This window comes from Schistocerca cancellata, chromosome 7 (genome assembly GCF_023864275.1).
Source record: "Schistocerca cancellata isolate TAMUIC-IGC-003103 chromosome 7, iqSchCanc2.1, whole genome shotgun sequence".
NCBI lineage: Eukaryota > Metazoa > Arthropoda > Insecta > Orthoptera > Acrididae > Schistocerca > Schistocerca cancellata.
Window position 1 is genome coordinate 464,219,126 of NC_064632.1, and position 17,902 is coordinate 464,237,027.

Below are 17,902 nucleotides of genomic sequence, written 5' to 3' on the forward strand. Positions count from 1 at the left end.
AAATATTTATTTTTTCTAGCAGTTTATCATCAATTATTATTTTTGCCCATAAATGCTCCTTACCATGGAATGCCAGTTTCTTAGTTTTACCTTTAAATATGTTATAATTTGCTAACTTTTGCAAGCACAAAATTGCTCTCTGTAATTTATCTTCTGATTCTGCTAAGGCTATTTGATCATATGTAAACTGGAGTGTGTATAAATTTTTTATTGAGCTTATAATGGTGCAGTACTTTATTCTTCCAAGTCTTTATGACGTCTTGTATCCAAGCATTAAACAATGCGGGTGATAAAGATCGGTCTTGTCGCAGTCTTAGGGAGATGTCTCTTGTAAACGGACTTCCTCTTTGTACTTCGATATATACGAACTATGAATTACACTTATTAGATGCTGGGATAGTCCATTGTTTTCTAAAGTTTCTCATAACTTGGCTTTCTTACTTTATCAAAAGCTTTGTTACTGTCAGCAAAGGTTATGTATATGGGATGATTGTATTATTTGATTTTACAGATTGGAAAAACACTGTAGAAGTAAAATCTTCCCATCCGAAAATCATTCTGTTCTTCTGCAAGAAACGTTTCCAAAGTACCTGTAGTCTGTTTGACATTATTTTCGGGTATATCATGTATCCAGAGTTCAAAAGACAAATATCTCGATGATCCTCATACATCCTGCATCTCTTTTTTTTTAAATAATGGGATAACAACTGCAGTTTTCAAATCTTCTGGTATGTTTCCCAGCTGTTTGCATCACGCATTTATAAAATCCGGTAGTTTTGAGTGTGATGATTCTGAAGCATGTTTAAATAATTCCAAGTGTAGAGACCGATGACATCAGCGGTTTGGTCCCTTAGGAATTGACACACATTTTACATTTGACAATCTGTAGTTTTCGTCTTTTGGTTCGTTATTCAAATTAACATGCCTGCTTGTATGATGTCAGTGCTCAGAGGTTTATTTACAAGTAATATGCATGTTGTCTGTTCCAAAAATTTAAGTTTTCTTGATAACTGGGCTTTTTAGTTTTTTCGATATCTTTAACACAACTGTTAGTTCTTCCGTTGACATAAGATCAACAAGCTAACCTCTGATTGTAATTTTCACATTTGGTCTTCCGTTGACATACGATCGCCGGCCGGAGTGGCCGTGCGATCCTAGGCGCTACAGTTTGAAGCCGAGCGACCGCTACGGTCGCAGGTTCGAATCCTGCCTCGGACATGGATGTGTGTGATGTCCTGTTAGTTAGGTTTAATTCGTTCTAAGTTCTAGGCGACTGATGACCTCAGAAGTTATGTCGCATAGTGCTCAGAGCCATTTTTTTGACATACGATCAACAAGCTAACCTCTGATTGTAATTTTCACATTTTCCTGTTCACCTGTCCATAGTCTCTGGAAATAGTCCAGCCACTCATTTTCTTCAATGTGGTTAACTTGAACCACATCTCTTTCATCTTTATTAAGCTGTTTAAGCATTTGTTTCCCATGTACATCACGCTCCATTTCGCTCAGGATTTGTTGTTTTATTTTTCTTGTCTCTCTTTTGACCACTGTTGTGTGTCGCTTATACGCGAATAGTCTTCTTGTCTCTTTGATTGTAAATATTTTAGGTAAGCCTGTTTCTTACATTGTGTGATATCTGCTAGATCTTGATTACAAATTGGGAATCTCCTTTCGTTTTTATATTTCACCCTTTTCCAAAAAGCTTCACCAACAGTTACGTGTATTATTCTTACTATTTCTTTGGTTCTAAATGGTTCAAATGGCTCTGAGCACTATGGAACTTAACATCTATGGTCATCAGTCCCCTAGAACTTAGAACTACTTAAATCTAACTAACCTAAGGACATCACACAACACCCAGTCATCACGAGGCAGAGAAAATCCCTGACCCCGCCGGGAATCGAACCCGGGAACCCGGGCGCGGGAAGCGAGAACGCTACCAGTATTTCTTTCCACTCTTCATTAATCTTTTGTTTTGCTTGCACGCGTTTTAGTACTTAATCCACAAGTTTTCTCTATAACCATGTAAAGCTTAGATTTTGTAGCAAATATACTCTGCAGACGTTTCGTTATGTTTGTTTTTTGACTGTGCTTTTATTGTTATATAGTGGACTTCTTAGTTTTGATATTACCAGAAAATGGTCAGTACTAGCGTCATATGCTCTGTTGACACCGATATCTTCTATTAATGAGATGGCTTCCTCATTTGCATAGTACGCTTAGCACTACGTGTTAATTTATGAATATCTATATGGGGGAAAACTGTTTGTTATCCTTAAGTGGTTAAAGGAAGAAAAATCCCTTAACTGATCTGCATTATAGTTTTTAGTATGTTCCCATGTGGCGCCAGTGATCCTTTAATGGTAGATTTACCTACCTTCACATTCAAATCTCCTGTAATTAATAAATATTCTGCTTTAGGTAATCCATTAATAATCGTCTGCATGCATTCGTAAGTTACAAGCGATTCGTCTCTCTTTCTCTCCTCTGGTCAATATACACTGATTACATTCACCAGCTTCCCCATTATCTTTAATCTTAAATATATCAACCTTTAATTTATGAAGTTATATGATTGCAACCATTTTCTGTGAGTACTTCAGGTCACAACTTGTTGCCCGTTTAGTTCTATTTACTCCTCTGTATAACATAACGTTGCCATTATTTTCGTTAGAGCCTTGTAGTTTCTTCTTTGTTTCTGGCATTACAGCTATATCATCTTTGCAGTGCTTAATTCCCTTGTTAGTTGTCCTTCTTTAGTGCTCATTCCTCTAACTTCCCATGAGTCTATTTTCAACTTTTTCCCACTCCTTTTATTCTTTACTTTTCCCTGCTGGGATCGTCGTGAAAACATCACAGCGTTTTTCTACTTGATTTTTGTGAGTAATGTTGTAATTCCCGCTTAAAAAGAAACCGACCTGTAGCCACGGTAGCTAGATGGTGGGGCTCCCACCCTGAGGTTCTTTAAGGGCTGTCTCCCCTTAGATGATTGCCTTCACTACGGCTGTGGATCCGAGTCTCCAAATTGTGGGGCGTACTTCCTTGTTTTTAATCAAGGTTGTGTCCTCCAGGAGAGTCGGCTTCCCTACGCCCAAGAGCAAATCCCTCCCCTGCGCCCGCTACGTTGTGAACTGCTCTCAGTCGGACTCCTGCCCAGAAGACCTGTCTGGCTAGGACGGCCCTGCCACGAACTTGCGCTTCCTCCAACACAGCTCTCTAGGTCACAGCAGAGTGCACAAACCTCCTCCCCACGGTAACGCGGCAGTGCTCGAGGACGCCACACCTGTCGAGTTTTAAATTTGTTGACACCCGTGTTCGCTACAATTTTTTACAATTTCCGTTATTGCATCGCTGCAAGTGGTACACCAGTCCGTTTGATTCAACAGCAAACAGGGCAACTTGTTACATTACGGAGATGGTATCGGTTGATTCAGTAAACCTTTCTAGCTCATCTTTTCAGTCTGTTCAAACTGTTCGCACAATATTTCGACAAATAACATTTGTAGACACCATATGAGTTCCATAGACAAGAAAGATACGAAGGATTTTAGAGCATATCGAACATTGTCTTCACTGTAGAATTACAATCAAATTTGCAACCACACAGTTGTCAAGAAAACATAAATTTTTGGAACAGACAAAATGCATATTATTTATAAATAAACCTCTGAGCACTGACTCATACAAACAGCCATGTTAATTTCAGTAACGTACCAAACGACGAAAATTAAGGTTGTCCAATGTGTGTGAATTCCTAAGGGACCAAACTGCTGACATAATCGGTCCCTACACTTACACGCTACTTAAACTAATTTAAACAAACTTAAACTAAGAACAACACACACACCCATGCCCGAGGGAAAACTCGAACCTCCGGTGGAAGTGGCCACGCAATCCGTGACATGGTGCCTGAAACCGCGCGGCCATTCAGCGCGGCTTATAGATTGTGCAGTATTGTTAAATTATTCATTAAATCGCCGTTTGGAACTTTATGTCTCATCCGAAATCTTAGGTGACAGAGACACTGAAATGTTTCCTAGTTGCCGGCCGATGTGGCCGAGCGGTTCTAGGCGCTTCAGTCTGGAACCGCGCGACCACTACGGTCGCAGGTTCGAATCCTGCCTCGGGCATGGATGTGTGTGATGTCCTTAGCTTAGTTAGGTTTAAGTAGTTCTATGTGATTCTTGAGTTTCTCCCGGCGTATTTGATAATCAAAATATCCACGGGTATGCTGCCGGTCTATAGTGTCCAACGGGCACAATATTTCGGCGATCAAACATGTCGCCATCATCAGGTGAACTGACGGACTGAGCTCCTGTGAGCGTGCCGGCACGGAGATCCGTACGCTATGGCTGCTCAGAGGGAACTGGGTTCGGTCGCGGCGGCGGCCGATTTAAATACCCTCCGCCCGCGGCGCGCTCCCTCCGCCGTCCGCGCCCAGCGCCACGGTCGCGCGGTGGAACCGATTGCGACGGCGTCTGAGATGACGTCGGTGTGATGGCTCTGTCCGCTGTGGTCGTCACAACTATACGTCTGCTCGATTTACTCTTGATTAACCCGATCGCTGGTTCCCAAGCCTTGCTAAGATTATAGCCACAGTCCCGGTTTATGAGGTCGTCATTGGTGCGAATTTCGATGGCCTCTCTAACAACGCTGTCCCAGTATCTCGACGTCTGTACCAGAATCCTCGTGCGGTCATACTCCATGGCGTGATTTTCCGACAAACAATGTTCAGCGACCGCCGACTTGCTCGGATACATCAGTCGAGTGTGCCTCTTGCCTTTCTAAAGAGATGTCGTTCCGAGAATGTTGTTCCAAATTTTGCTAAGGTTATGCATCACATCGATTCTGCAGCAGCTAAAAGAATCAAGAAACGAGCCAGCCTCGCATTGGTACGTGAGAGAGTGCAATTCACCCGCCGGAGCCTTGAGTTTATCTCACAGGAATTACTCAAACTACATTTGCAACTGGCTAGTAAGTTCACTTCTTGTTCCTGGGATTGGATTGATGGTGTCACCTGGGTGTCAGCTGATTCCGCCCATAAGAAGGCTACAGGACGTCAAACAGCTAAGTTCTCACGTCTCCTTGACAAACCACCCCTGCAGGTTCCATGCAAGACTGTCATCAATTTGAGTGGCATGGTGTTGAGTGATGATGCGGTCTCGGTTTTGCAGAGAGGTCTCAACTTCGCTCCCACCCCCAAGTTCACTCCGGTCGCAGAAATTGTTAGTGCTGTTGAACAGGTTGCAGCTCGACTTCCGCCAGAATCAGCCGAGGAAATACGTCGTGAAACTTGTCGTGCGTTGACGAAATCCAAGCCGATGAAGTCAAATATCAGCAGTAAAGAGAGGGCGGCCATTCGTGATCTGAGGGAGCGCTCTGAAATTGTTGTCTTACCAGCTGACAAAGGCAATGCTACAGTTGTTGTCTCCCATAAGGACTACACTGATAAGATGCAGAGCCTGCTAAATGACGATTCCTACCGGAAGATCAGCGTTGACCCTACAAAGAAGGTGGAGAACAAGACGAGGGCGCTTCTCAAAGACGCAGATTTACCGGAGGGTGACGCCAAGAAATTGTTACCCCAAGGTCCGGTACCGCCTAGACTATATGGACTCCCGTAGGTTCACAAAGAGGGGGTACCATTACGCCCCATTGTCAGCAACATCAGGGCACCTACATATTTGTTGGCCAAATACCTGACGGGAATATTAAGTCCTTATGTGGGTAAATGCCCTCATCACATCCGTAATTCCGTGGATTTTGTTAAACGCCTTGATAGCTTCAGGTTGGATGAGTCAGATATCATGGTGAGTTTTGATGTCGTTTCCTTGTTTACGAGGGTACCCCTGCGAGAGTCACTAGAATTGATTAGTCAGAAGTTTGATGAGAAGACCACTGAACTTTTTAGGCATGTCTTGACTTCCACGTATTTTCTTTTTAATGGAGAATACTACGAGCAAACGGAGGGAGTCGCCATGGGTAGCCCACTCTCACCGGTGGTAGCGAATTTGTACATGGAGAACTTCGAGGAGGAAGCCCTGTCGTCATCCGTATGGAAACCTACTTGCTTTTTCCGTTACGTGGACGACACGTTCGTCATCTGGCCACATGGTATGGATAAACTCCTTGACTTCCTTACACATCTAAACTCCATACACCCCAACATCAAATTCACTATGGAGACTGAAACGGAGGGTAAATTACCTTTCCTTGACGTCTTGGTCAAGAGAAGGGCTGACGGCACCCTAGGTCATGGGGTGTATCGGAAGGCTACGCACACTGATCTGTATTTGCATGCAGACAGCTGCCACCACCCTTCACAGAGAAATGGGGTACTTAAAACTCTAGTACATAGGGCGCGCACTATCTCCGACGCAGAGAGTCTACCCCAGGAATTGGAACATCTGAGAACTGTATTTCGAAAAAATGGGTACTCAGAGTGGCAGATTCAACGTGCTCTCCGCCCAACCACTGCAGCACAACCTGTTGAGATGGATGAAGTCACGAGGGAGGAGGTAGGCACTGCATTTATTCCATACACAGGCGCACTCTCGGGGAAAATCGCCCGCATTCTGAAGAAACACCGGGTCGGAACTGTGTTTTCTCCTCCAAATAAAACTCGTGCACTAGTGGGGAGCGCCAAAGATGACCTCGGTTTGAGGAAGGCCGGCGTGTACCAGATTCCGTGTCAATGTGGCAAGTCGTATATTGGTCAGACGATGCGTACCGTCGAGGATCGATGCCGTGAACACCAGAGGCACACTCGACTGATGTATCCGAGCAAGTCGGCGGTCGCTGAACATTGTTTGTCGGAAAATCACGCCATGGAGTATGACCGCACGAGGATTCTGGTACAGACGTCGAGATACTGGGACAGCGTTGTTAGAGAGGCCATCGAAATTCGCACCAATGACGACCTCATAAACCGGGACTGTGGCTATAATCTTAGCAAGGCTTGGGAACCAGCGATCGGGTTAATCAAGAGTAAATCGAGCAGACGTATAGTTGTGACGACCACAGCGGACAGAGCCATCACACCGACGTCATCTCAGACGCCGTCGCAATCGGTTCCACCGCGCGACCGTGGCGCTGGGCGCGGACGGCGGAGGGAGCGCGCCGCGGGCGGAGGGTATTTAAATCGGCCGCCGCCGCGACCGAACCCAGTTCCCTCTGAGCAGCCATAGCGTACGGATCTCCGTGCCGGCACGTTCACAGGAGCTCAGTCCGTCAGTTCACCTGATGATGGCGACATGTTTGATCGCCGAAATATTGTGCCCGTTGGACACTATAGACCGGCAGCATACCCGTGGATATTTTGATTAAGTAGTTCTAAGTTCTAGGGGACTGATGACCTCAGATGTTAAGTCCCATAGTGCTCAGAGCCATTTGAACCATTTTGTTTCCTAGTTTTTGTCAGGTGAATTTGAAATACGAAAATTGCGTCGTAATTTTGAAGTAAAAAATATCATTGATTCACAAAACCGTTCACACCAAAATTACTTTTATTATTTGTAATACCTTAAATGGAACATAAAACAGACGTATCTTATTTGTAGAAAAATACAGAACTGCAAAACACCTGTTTGACAATCAGAGTGGAAAACGCGCCGAAGTCAAATTACGTATACCGTTATCAGTGCAATATAAACATCATATTCTCATAAATAATTACCAGAAATTACTCTAAGCATTATTCTCAACCTGTAAGTTTCACATATTTCCAGCTTTTGTAATAGTATTAACCTGTGTCATAAGCTTGGAGCCGGCCGAAGTGGCTGTGCGATTCTAGGCGCTACAGTCTGGAGCCGCGTGACCGCTACGGTAGCAGGTTCGAATCCTGCCTCGGGCATGGGTGTGTGTGCTGTCCTTAGGTTAGTTAGGTTTAAGTAGTTCTAAGTTCTAGGGGACTGATGACCACAGCAGTTAAGTCCCATAGTGCTCAGAGCCATTTGAACCATTTAAGCTTGCAAACAAAATCCAAAACAACAACTCCAGCCTGAATCTGGTTTTACGAGGTCTTTGACGTCTCGAGGGGAACTTGCACAAGAAGCAGCAGCAGCCTGGGAGACATCGCCGAAAAGTTCAACATCAAAAAGGTAAGTACAAAGTAATTCAGCTATGTCTTGTTCACTGTGTTCAGAATTTAAATATTTAAGGGTGGAAGACGAGTACTGAAATCTGGTCATACGCAAAAAGGTATTAGGACAGGTGGGCGAAGTGACGTAAGAAACTTCATTCACGGTGTGATTATCTTTACATCCAAACATAACAACTCACTTCTTCATTCTGCTACGTCTCGAGATCGACCCATGCGCTGATTCCATACAACCGACTGTCACTTCAAAGCCAAGACTTACGTTGACGGTAGAGATTCACGTGTACGCCTGGTACCAGTTGTACACTATCCACGGCTCTTCAAGTCATCTGTGTGCTCTGTTAGCGGGTGAGTACTCTGTCCACTGTATTCATAACCAATAATTTAATTAAGTCTCCAGTCTTCTGACTGGTTCAGTGCCATCAGCCAGGAATTCTTCTCTTGCGCCAACCACTTCATCCAAGTGCAATATTTCTACCATACGTCCTCAATTATTTGTTGGGTGTATACCAATCTCTGTCTTCCTGTACAGTTTCTTTTTCCTCTCTGCAGCTCCGTCTAGTATCATGGAAATTATTCTTCGAAGTTTTAACTTCTGTCGCATCACCTTGTCCCTTCTTCTTGTCAGTGTTTTCCACGTATTCCTTTCTTCGCCGATTCCGCAGAGAACCTCCTTATTCCTTATCTTATCAGTCTACCTAATTTTTAACAGTCTTCCCTATGACCACATCTTAAACGCATTGATTCTCTTCTGTCCCGGCTTTCCCACTGTGCGTGATTCAATTCTATGCAATGCTGTGCTCCAAACGTACTTCCTCCGAAGTTTCTTCATCTAACTAAGGTCGATGTTTGATACTAGTAGCCTTTTTTTTGGCCAGGAGTGTTCTCTTTGCCAGCGCTAGTCTGGTTTTTATGTTCTTCTTCCTTCATCCATTACTCCTTATTTAGCTTCCAGTACAGCAGAATTTCTTCTTTTCACCTACTTCGTGGGCACAAGTTTTGATGTTAAGTTTCTTCCTCTACTTATTTACATCATTGATCATTACTTTCGCATATCTTCCCTTTACTCTCAATGCATACACTGTAGCGAGAGTGTTGTAGCTTGAGGTTAGTGTGCGTAGGAACAGAAGACGTTTCCTGGTTGGTGTTTCGATCTCGTGACCGAGTTTATAGTCACAAGAACGAAAGCGCACTAGAGACTCCCATAAGAAGTTTTTCTTGTTGTGAGACGAGAGGTTGTATTTTGAGTAGTATTCGTAAATATTCTGACCTCTACATATTTACGTGCTGTATAATATACTGCAGCTATTTACTAGACGGTGTTGATTCTTCAGTTACAGAATTTTATATCGAGTAAAATTCTATTAACTCTTAAAACTAATTCCACAACGTGTGCGCGCTTAGGCCATAATTCGTCGGTCGCGCATCCTGCTGCACCTCGAAACTGAAGAAGATCTTCTACCAGGGAACGTGTGTAATTTTGTAACTTGTGAATCAACTGAACCTCTCTAATGTCGTAACCCTCCCTCCCCCGCAATGAACCATGGGCCTTGCTGTTGGTGGGGAGGCTTGCGTGCCTCAGCGATACAGACAGCTGTGCCGTCGGTGCAACCACAAGCGAGTGGTATCTGTTGAGAGGCCACACAAACGTGTGATTCTGAAGAGGGGCAGCAGCCTTTTCATAGTTGCAGGGGCAATGGTCTGGATGATTGACTGATCTTGCCTGGTAACATCAGTCAAAACGGCCTTGCTGTGCTGGTACTGCGAACGGCTGAAAGCAAGGGGAAACTACAGCCGTAATTTTTCCCGAGGGCATGCAGCTCTACTGATCTAAGTGTCAGGCAGGCCTTTCTGAAAGTATTTGTGTGGAGTGTAGCCACGTATGGAATTGAAACATGGGTGATGAACAGTTTAGACAAGAATTGTAGCTTTTGAAATATGTTGTTGTAGAAGAACACTGAACATTAGATGGGTAGATCACGTAACTAATTTTAGTTTGTAACGCCGGAAATGCATATCCTCCTATTTCCATCTATTGTACTATTGTTTTTTTCCTTGCTTTGTTACCTCAAGATATGACATTTCTGTCTCTTTGTATATTGTAATTGTTTTACTATTTGTATATATATATTTATGCATTTATGTCGATGTATAATTCGTTTGTTTCGTAAATATTATTTGTATTTTTACGCTGGGTCTTGCCTAGGGAAAACTGCTATCGAACGATTACATCGATATGTCGTGTGAAGAATCAAAGTGTGTAGGATCTTTGGTAGTGTTAACTCTGTCGCGTGGAGCGCGGGCAGAGAGAGAGTCTGGTTGGAGTAGCGAGTGGAGCAGGTGTGTTGTGTGACGCTCCCGCGAGTTGCCGCGCTTTCGGGGTTTGGCAGCATGTAATTGCGCTCGACTTGCGATGATAGTTTCTGACATGGTGTAGCGGACGGGAAACATTAGATAGCGCACATCAAGAGCCCGTTTCGTCTGGTGACCGTGTCGAGAAGAAGGCGCGCCAACATCCAGCTTCTGCAACAGCGACGGCCGACAATGAGTGACAGTCGCCACCTCCTCGATCGACGGCTTCAAACCTTCAATCAACCAACAAGGAAGACTGGAAGCACGTAAAGTTTTAGAACTGTATGGCAGACCTCAGCTTTTAAAATTGTTCCATTTGCCTCGCAAAATTACAGCAACTTAGCATGAACCTTTGTTGCTCATTGTCCCAGTTGCATTACCAAGCAGGGTCCCTTCCTTTTCCGGAATGAACCCGAGTGTCGTTGAAATTCAAACGCCAGCATTAAAGTAACATCATTTCACTGCTTTAATTTCAAAGTTCAGTTAAGGTATTCATAGCTGGCTACAATATTCAGATTACACAAGCACAAATTAAGAGTGCGAGTTTTATTACCGTATTTTAGCTTACCTGTGACTGCAGCTCAGCTTGGTACGTACTAAATTTTACTACTGTTAATTGTTCAGAATCATTTAATTCAAGTTCAAAGTTAAATCCCTTATTTCTAAATTGCGTAGATTCAAGTAGCTTTTGAAATGATTGTTGAGGTAGTCCAAGACTAACCGTATTTTACTGAATTTCGATGTGCTTCAGAAAGAAAGCTCACTATTAACTTCAGTCACTAAATTAACTTTTTATTTTCCTGTTTTATTAATTCTTTTGCTAAATTAAGTCAGAGTGTAGCAAAATTTATTACTTCTGACAAACTTTCAGTTTTCACACTACACGTGTCAACCTTCAGTTGCCACTCTTCTAGTGCTAATTATATGTGTAATAACCTTTCTTTTTCAGTTACTATAGTAATTGTCCTTAGGACTGGCGACCGTAATTTCCCCCAAATCTCAAATATCTAATTACCGCTAGTTAATTGTTAACGTAACGGCCGCACATTTACTTCCTTTATTAACTTTACCCCTTTTCAAAATTAATTTCCACCAGTTTCATTTGCATTTTTCCTTTCATTTAGCTGTAACCCTTTCCTACCTCTTTACCGACAGATTAACTTCGGTGACGATTGCTTTTCCCAAATTTCCATTAGGTACACGCAGTTTAATTTTTCACTGTCATTAAGGTCGATAAGTGAGGGGGAGGTTACAAGTTTTGAGATTGGAATGTGTCAGGCAAACTGTATGTACTAAGCACTGGAATGTCCTGGCCGTTATGCGCATTACGTTGTATACAAGACTTTTTCAACTTTGGTAAGCCCAACTGCTCATAATTGGCACGATTAAGCAGTGTAACGGGAGCGCCAGTGTGTAACTGAACTCGCACACAGTGTCCAGCATTGATTAACTTCACAAACAGTTTGTTTGACTTTCGTTGCACAGCAATTGGGCAAGATGGAGGCACGTCCTGAATTTGGTCATTACTAGTACCAGTAGCAGGTTTAGAAAAACGACATGCATTGAGTGATAAGGTGCTTCACACTTACGAGAGCGAACTTGGCTAGAGTTCTTTTTCTATTGCAAGCACACAGACTGTACATGACCTGGTTTTCCACAAGCAAAGCAAGTCGCGTTCCTAGAAGGGCAATGTCTTTTATGCGTGGAAAAGCAGCAGGGACATGATTTCATGGTAAACACATGCGTTGACACTTGTTTACTCTGGCCACGGCACTGCGGTCCGTTTGCACACGGCAGTTGGTTGTAAGGCTGACCTGTCTGTCACTCTGCGTTACGCTGGAAATGGGAACTACATCAAACATTTCCACGGCACTCTCATACCAATCCTGACGTTCAATAATTTGCAACACTTGTTTCAAAGTAGGATCAGAAAGTTTGAGAATTTGTTCATGAATCCTACTGTCTGGTACATTGTGAATAATTATCTCAAGAATCATTGTGTCACTATAGTTCTGTCCACAATTACATTGAAAACAACACTGTCATGTCAAACCCTGAAACTCAATGAGCCACAGACGGTATGTCTATTCTGGCTATTTTCCGCAACCGAAATAACTTGTAATGAGCTGCAGCAAGATGTACGTGAGCCTCGTAATACTGAGGCCAGAAACTGAATCTTCGAAAACTAGCGCTTCCAGCCTACTAGTCGGGAATGGCTTCTGAGTAAGGAGGTAAACTCCTGTGCCAGCCGTTGACGAGAAATAAGGAGTTTCACAGTACCTTGCACCTGATGTGTAACACATGGAGCGTTGAGCTGAGGTTAGTACTCATTCCATTCCTCTGGTTGTTCATCGAAGGCTCGGAACGGTGGGATTTCATCAACTGCGAGGTTTGACGGTTCTGAAACTGAATAAATTGCATTAGATCAAAGCCAGCAACAGCCGCATGCGAAGGCGCACGTGATGTAGGAGGTGGGTTAGAGGCCATTTTAGTGAGAGGAGTGCCGCAACATAGTTATATAAAGAATTCAAATACACAGTTAGTAGCAATGCATCTCTGAGAGAAGGGAGAGAAATATTACCGATGCGCTGTGAAGGAGATGCGTAGGTCAAAGGCAACGTTGGTTCTGGAATCCTCATCACCAGATGCTGCGGTGGGTACGTTGGGAGTCAGCATGGACACAAACAAGGTAGGACTCAAAAATGATATGTACATAACACTTGAAGATTAATTGTACACTTTATTTCTAAAACGAAACGAAGCGTAACTTCTCTTATAAAGTGCCTTCCTGTGCCTCCTACTTGCAAGTACTTTAGGCACTATTACTACTCGCAGAACACAGGCTAAGTGCTAATGCTCTCAAAGACTGCGACCGAACGGGGTTCGACCAGCGATGGGCGGCTGGTTAAACCAGCGTTGACAATGTGCGCTGAACTCTGTCTTCCTAGGAGGTGTGGCGCTGTCCGCTCTTTCCAATGGCTCGCGGTCAGCTCCTTGTTAATGCCGTTTTGTGGTGCTGCGCTGGTTGGTGTGCAGTCAGTGCTTTAGGACTGCACATGGAGGATCACATGCCCAGCCGGTACGGGTCCATACATTCCACAGCGTATACAATTCGCCACAGCAAGCAGAGTGCTCTTTTATGGAGAGACTAATATTTTGCCTGGCTACCTTACATGACGTGCCGGTCTAGAAGAGGGTACTAGAAAAACGATTAACGTTGTTACGGACAAGGCCGGAAAGCAGGCTGCCGAATATTTCCCCAGAACGTGAAGATCAAGAAGAGTAGGATTTGAAAAGATCAGAAACCAGTGAGACCCGACTGGGAGTATGTGTCGATGGCAGGCCAACACTGGAAGAAATGTCTCTGACATGTCCGATAGAGCAGACACCACTCACATATATACATTCTGAAAAAAGAGGGTAATGGCTCCTTGATGCTTGTTTCAGTGTGAATGCACAAATATTGTCCGAATTCAAATGGTTCAAATGGCTCTGAGCACTATGGGACTTAACATGTGAGGTCATCAGTCCCCTAGACTTAGAACTACTTAAACCTAACTAACCTAAGGACATCACACACATCCATGCCTGCGGCAGGATTCTAACCTGCGACCGTAGCAGTCGAGTGGTTCCGGACTGAAGCGCCTAGAACCGCTCGGCCACAAGAGCCGGCTGTCCGAATTCCTATGGGAATCAAGATTTGTGAGTAAAGAGGACAATGGATGAGGGACGTTGTATTGTAGCATGCATTATGTTCGAAAATTGAGTCAGTCAAGAACTATGTTCCAATAGCTGAATATGTTGTGGCAACCGCTCACGAGAAGCTGTAAATCGGGGTTCGTGTACCGGTCCAGCACAAAATTTCAACTTTCGCCATTGAAGTTGTAACGTTCCCTGGCAAACTCACACTATTAATAAACTAAAATTTATTTGTACCATATACGCCGCTCTGAGCAATTCGTATATACTGTAATTATTTAACAAAAAATATTATTGAATTTTGTGTAAAAGACATTTGTTATTATTGTAATATTTTTTGTAGTAATATTCTCTCTGTATTTAGGATGGTAATATTTCTATATTCATTATGTGATTGCGAAATGTGTCAATATCTGCGATAACAGAGATGTGAAATTTAGCCAGAGGAAAATAATGTTATGAGATTACAGAGAAATGTTAATAGTCAGCAGTAGTATAAAAGCACCACGTACTGTGTATTCTTTGGTCATCTCCGTGTAGAGCTGAATGCGAGAGGAAGCTGTGACGAAGCGTTTTATGAATGGGTAGACTTCTTTTGTCTGTATCTAGATTTAGCCGCCATTAGAGGAGAAATTACAAACTAATGTGAGTTGAATTATTGTTGGGTCTAAATATATCATAATTTATCAAAGGTGTGTATTATTAATGTAAATTAGCTTGCCCATGTCATCTATAATATTTATTTAAAGAATTTTCAGCATTTTTAGCGGTGTTGCTGGGCTGTGCCGCGACCGATCGATTTGCAGCGGCGGCACATTTAAAAAAAATTGTTCCGCTAAAGAAAAATCAACCAAACCCGTAAATCTGGAACAGATCAAAATTAGCAGTGAATTAAGAAAATGTTCTTCTTTTACAGTGATCCTGAGACTGATGAATTTTAAACTAATTATACATTTGTGCATTCGTAGGCGGATAGTTAATGTTGAAATTTAACAATTTTGGTTCTTTCAAATAACTTAAATGTATAGCGAAGTATGTTTTATCAGTGATAATTAAATGTCGGCTTGGCAATATTTAACCATTTTCTGCTAATAGAGACAGTCTTGTGTTCCATAGCTAACGCCGGGAAAGAATTCAGTAAATATTTAGATATTTAAAAAAAAACCACTGCATTTAGAAAATGTGTGCCAAGGCCGAATTATGTAAAGGATTTAATTCTCAACTAAATATTCTTAATCAGTTAATATGAGTTCACGTAATTTTTAAATGTACGTAATTCTTTTGAAAATGAATTTTTATTACCACACGTAAATAAGAGAGAGGTTCTACAACAAAGTTCGTACTTACAGAAGAAAGTTAAAGAAAGACAAATTAATTAACTAAAAGCAAAAATTTAAAAAAAGGGTAATTGATTATTATTATTCTTTAATGAAAAATTTCACATGCAATTTCATTAAAAAAGTCCCACAATGCCCTGTGTGGCTCGCCGTCAAGATTTCCCATTCATCCTTTTCTTTCCTACATTCGGTGTTTACAGAAAGAAGAGAATAAAGTGGGATGAAAAAGCAGTGTGAGATACACTTGCAATCTATTCAGATTTAGTGCTCAAGTATGTATGGATTGCTTTCAGTTTTATCATTAATAGGTCATTAATTATTGAGCGTTGCAGCGCCAGATATCTGTATTACAGAGAATGTGCTATAGAGGACCAGAGCTATAGCATCTACGTTGCCATGATGGCGCTAATGACAGAATACAAATTTATTATTTATTGATTCACGGCTGCCAGCAGGCAGCATGCACTGATGCCAGTATGTCTCACAGCTTCGGGTGCTGCAGTGAGGGAGATGCATATGCAGCGCCCCACAACATCACAGTCAGCTAGGTACTACCCACAACTTAGTCAGTGCTACCCACGGTGGCTTTGGCAGCCAAAGTTACCAGAGCACTCTTGTTGACATAGCAGACTACGACCCTGAAGGTCAGGCAACAGCTCTGTATGAGGTGGCTCTATTCGTGAAATGGTCACAGCCCCTCACCGAGAAAACGGCCAGTGACACCGATGTTGGTTTTCATAGCTCACCAGGTACCATTAGATAGGCCTTCAGTGGGCCTGGTAGCACGACATACGCAAAGATTCTGATCAATGAAGGTGGAAATGAGTGAGCAACAGCCCACAGCTGCAAAGTCCCCAAGGTTGGACAGGCTGTTGCACTGCAGATTGTAGTCATGTAGATCGAACGCACATGGAATGTTACAGATCCCACCTCAGGACCAGCTAGCGGGAAACTGAGAGTTAAGCTGTGGAAGTCAGGTCTATATCTATGCTGCTATCTTGTGGCAATAACGACCAAATGTGCCCCAGTTTTCTGAATGCATCAGCAATCTACATGACGCTGTGGTGTCCCAACTCTGCTCTCCAGTTCAGTTATTTCTGCAGCGTCCATATGCTGAAAGCCGTTTCTTGTGTACAACTTAGACGTTCTTACTTCAGTGCGCATGCTCAACAGAATAACTATATGATCCCCTTGCCATGAGGTCACTTCGCTACACGGCATCATGGTGCTCCAGCTTGAGTGGTGTATGGCAGTTTAGCTCAAAAGTGTGCTCATCCTACATGAAGTATTGGCTATTCTTTTAGGTTCTCATTCCAGTCTAGATATTGCTTCCATTCTGGCTCTGGTGCTGGATGAGGAAACTTTAGAAAATTTGATATCACCCATAATATCATTCTGGGACATAGCAGTACATTTTTTTTTATGTCAGGATAAATAAATCTACATAAAAATAATTATCTTATGTATGTAAGAGTAACCAATTCTTTTAGAATAGTGAACGAGAGACTGAACTTGCGCAGTATGTTTTAAATTGCACTTTATACACATTTTATTTTGAGACAGGCAACTGGAAGTGGAAATAAGAATATTTTGCAAGCGAGTTGGCTTAATTCCAACATAGAATATATTTATGATCTATTCCCGCTGCCTGAGGCTAGAGTGTGCGCATACAATGACGTTAGTTATGCACCAGTAACATGTCCTGCACTGCCTGCCCACACTAACAGACAGAACAATACATCCCAGTGACTGTCGTGTAGGGCTATAGTCTCCCAACGAGCATTCTCCCCCGGCTACTTTATCTGACCGTAATCAGTTATTGTGCTTCAGAAAGAAATTTTCCAATATTATAAAAAAAGTTTATATCTGTAATCATACAAATGACATGCAAACGTACGTATGAAACTTACAGCCAGATGATTTCCTCCCTCCCTTCCACCTTACATATTCACTTCCGTCAGTACCTCATCTTCCAAACTTCATCGAAGGTCTCCTCTTCCCTTCCATTCCTAGCGAACTAGCGCTCCTGTATGAAAGAAAAGTAGGAGAGGGATACCAGTGGCAATGGTTCACAGTAGTCTAGCACGAAATTTGAAATCAGTGCACACTTCTCTGCGGCAGGGTGAAAATTCACTCTCGAGATAAGTATCTATTATGTTCTCTTCCATTTTTCATAGAAATGTTTTAATCGAAATCAGTAGTAAGCTAACATATGCAACATAATAATTAGCCCTTGAGGTATATTTCTTGTAAAAAATATATTCATACTGTTTGTGTTTTCCTGTGGTATGCATAGTCACATATTGGTAAGAAAGATGAGTGCTCATTGTAAGGCACTGATAAACAAATAACATGTTTACAATCCGACATATTTATCACAGTTATCTTTTTCACCTGCTCTGCAGGAAATTTAAAA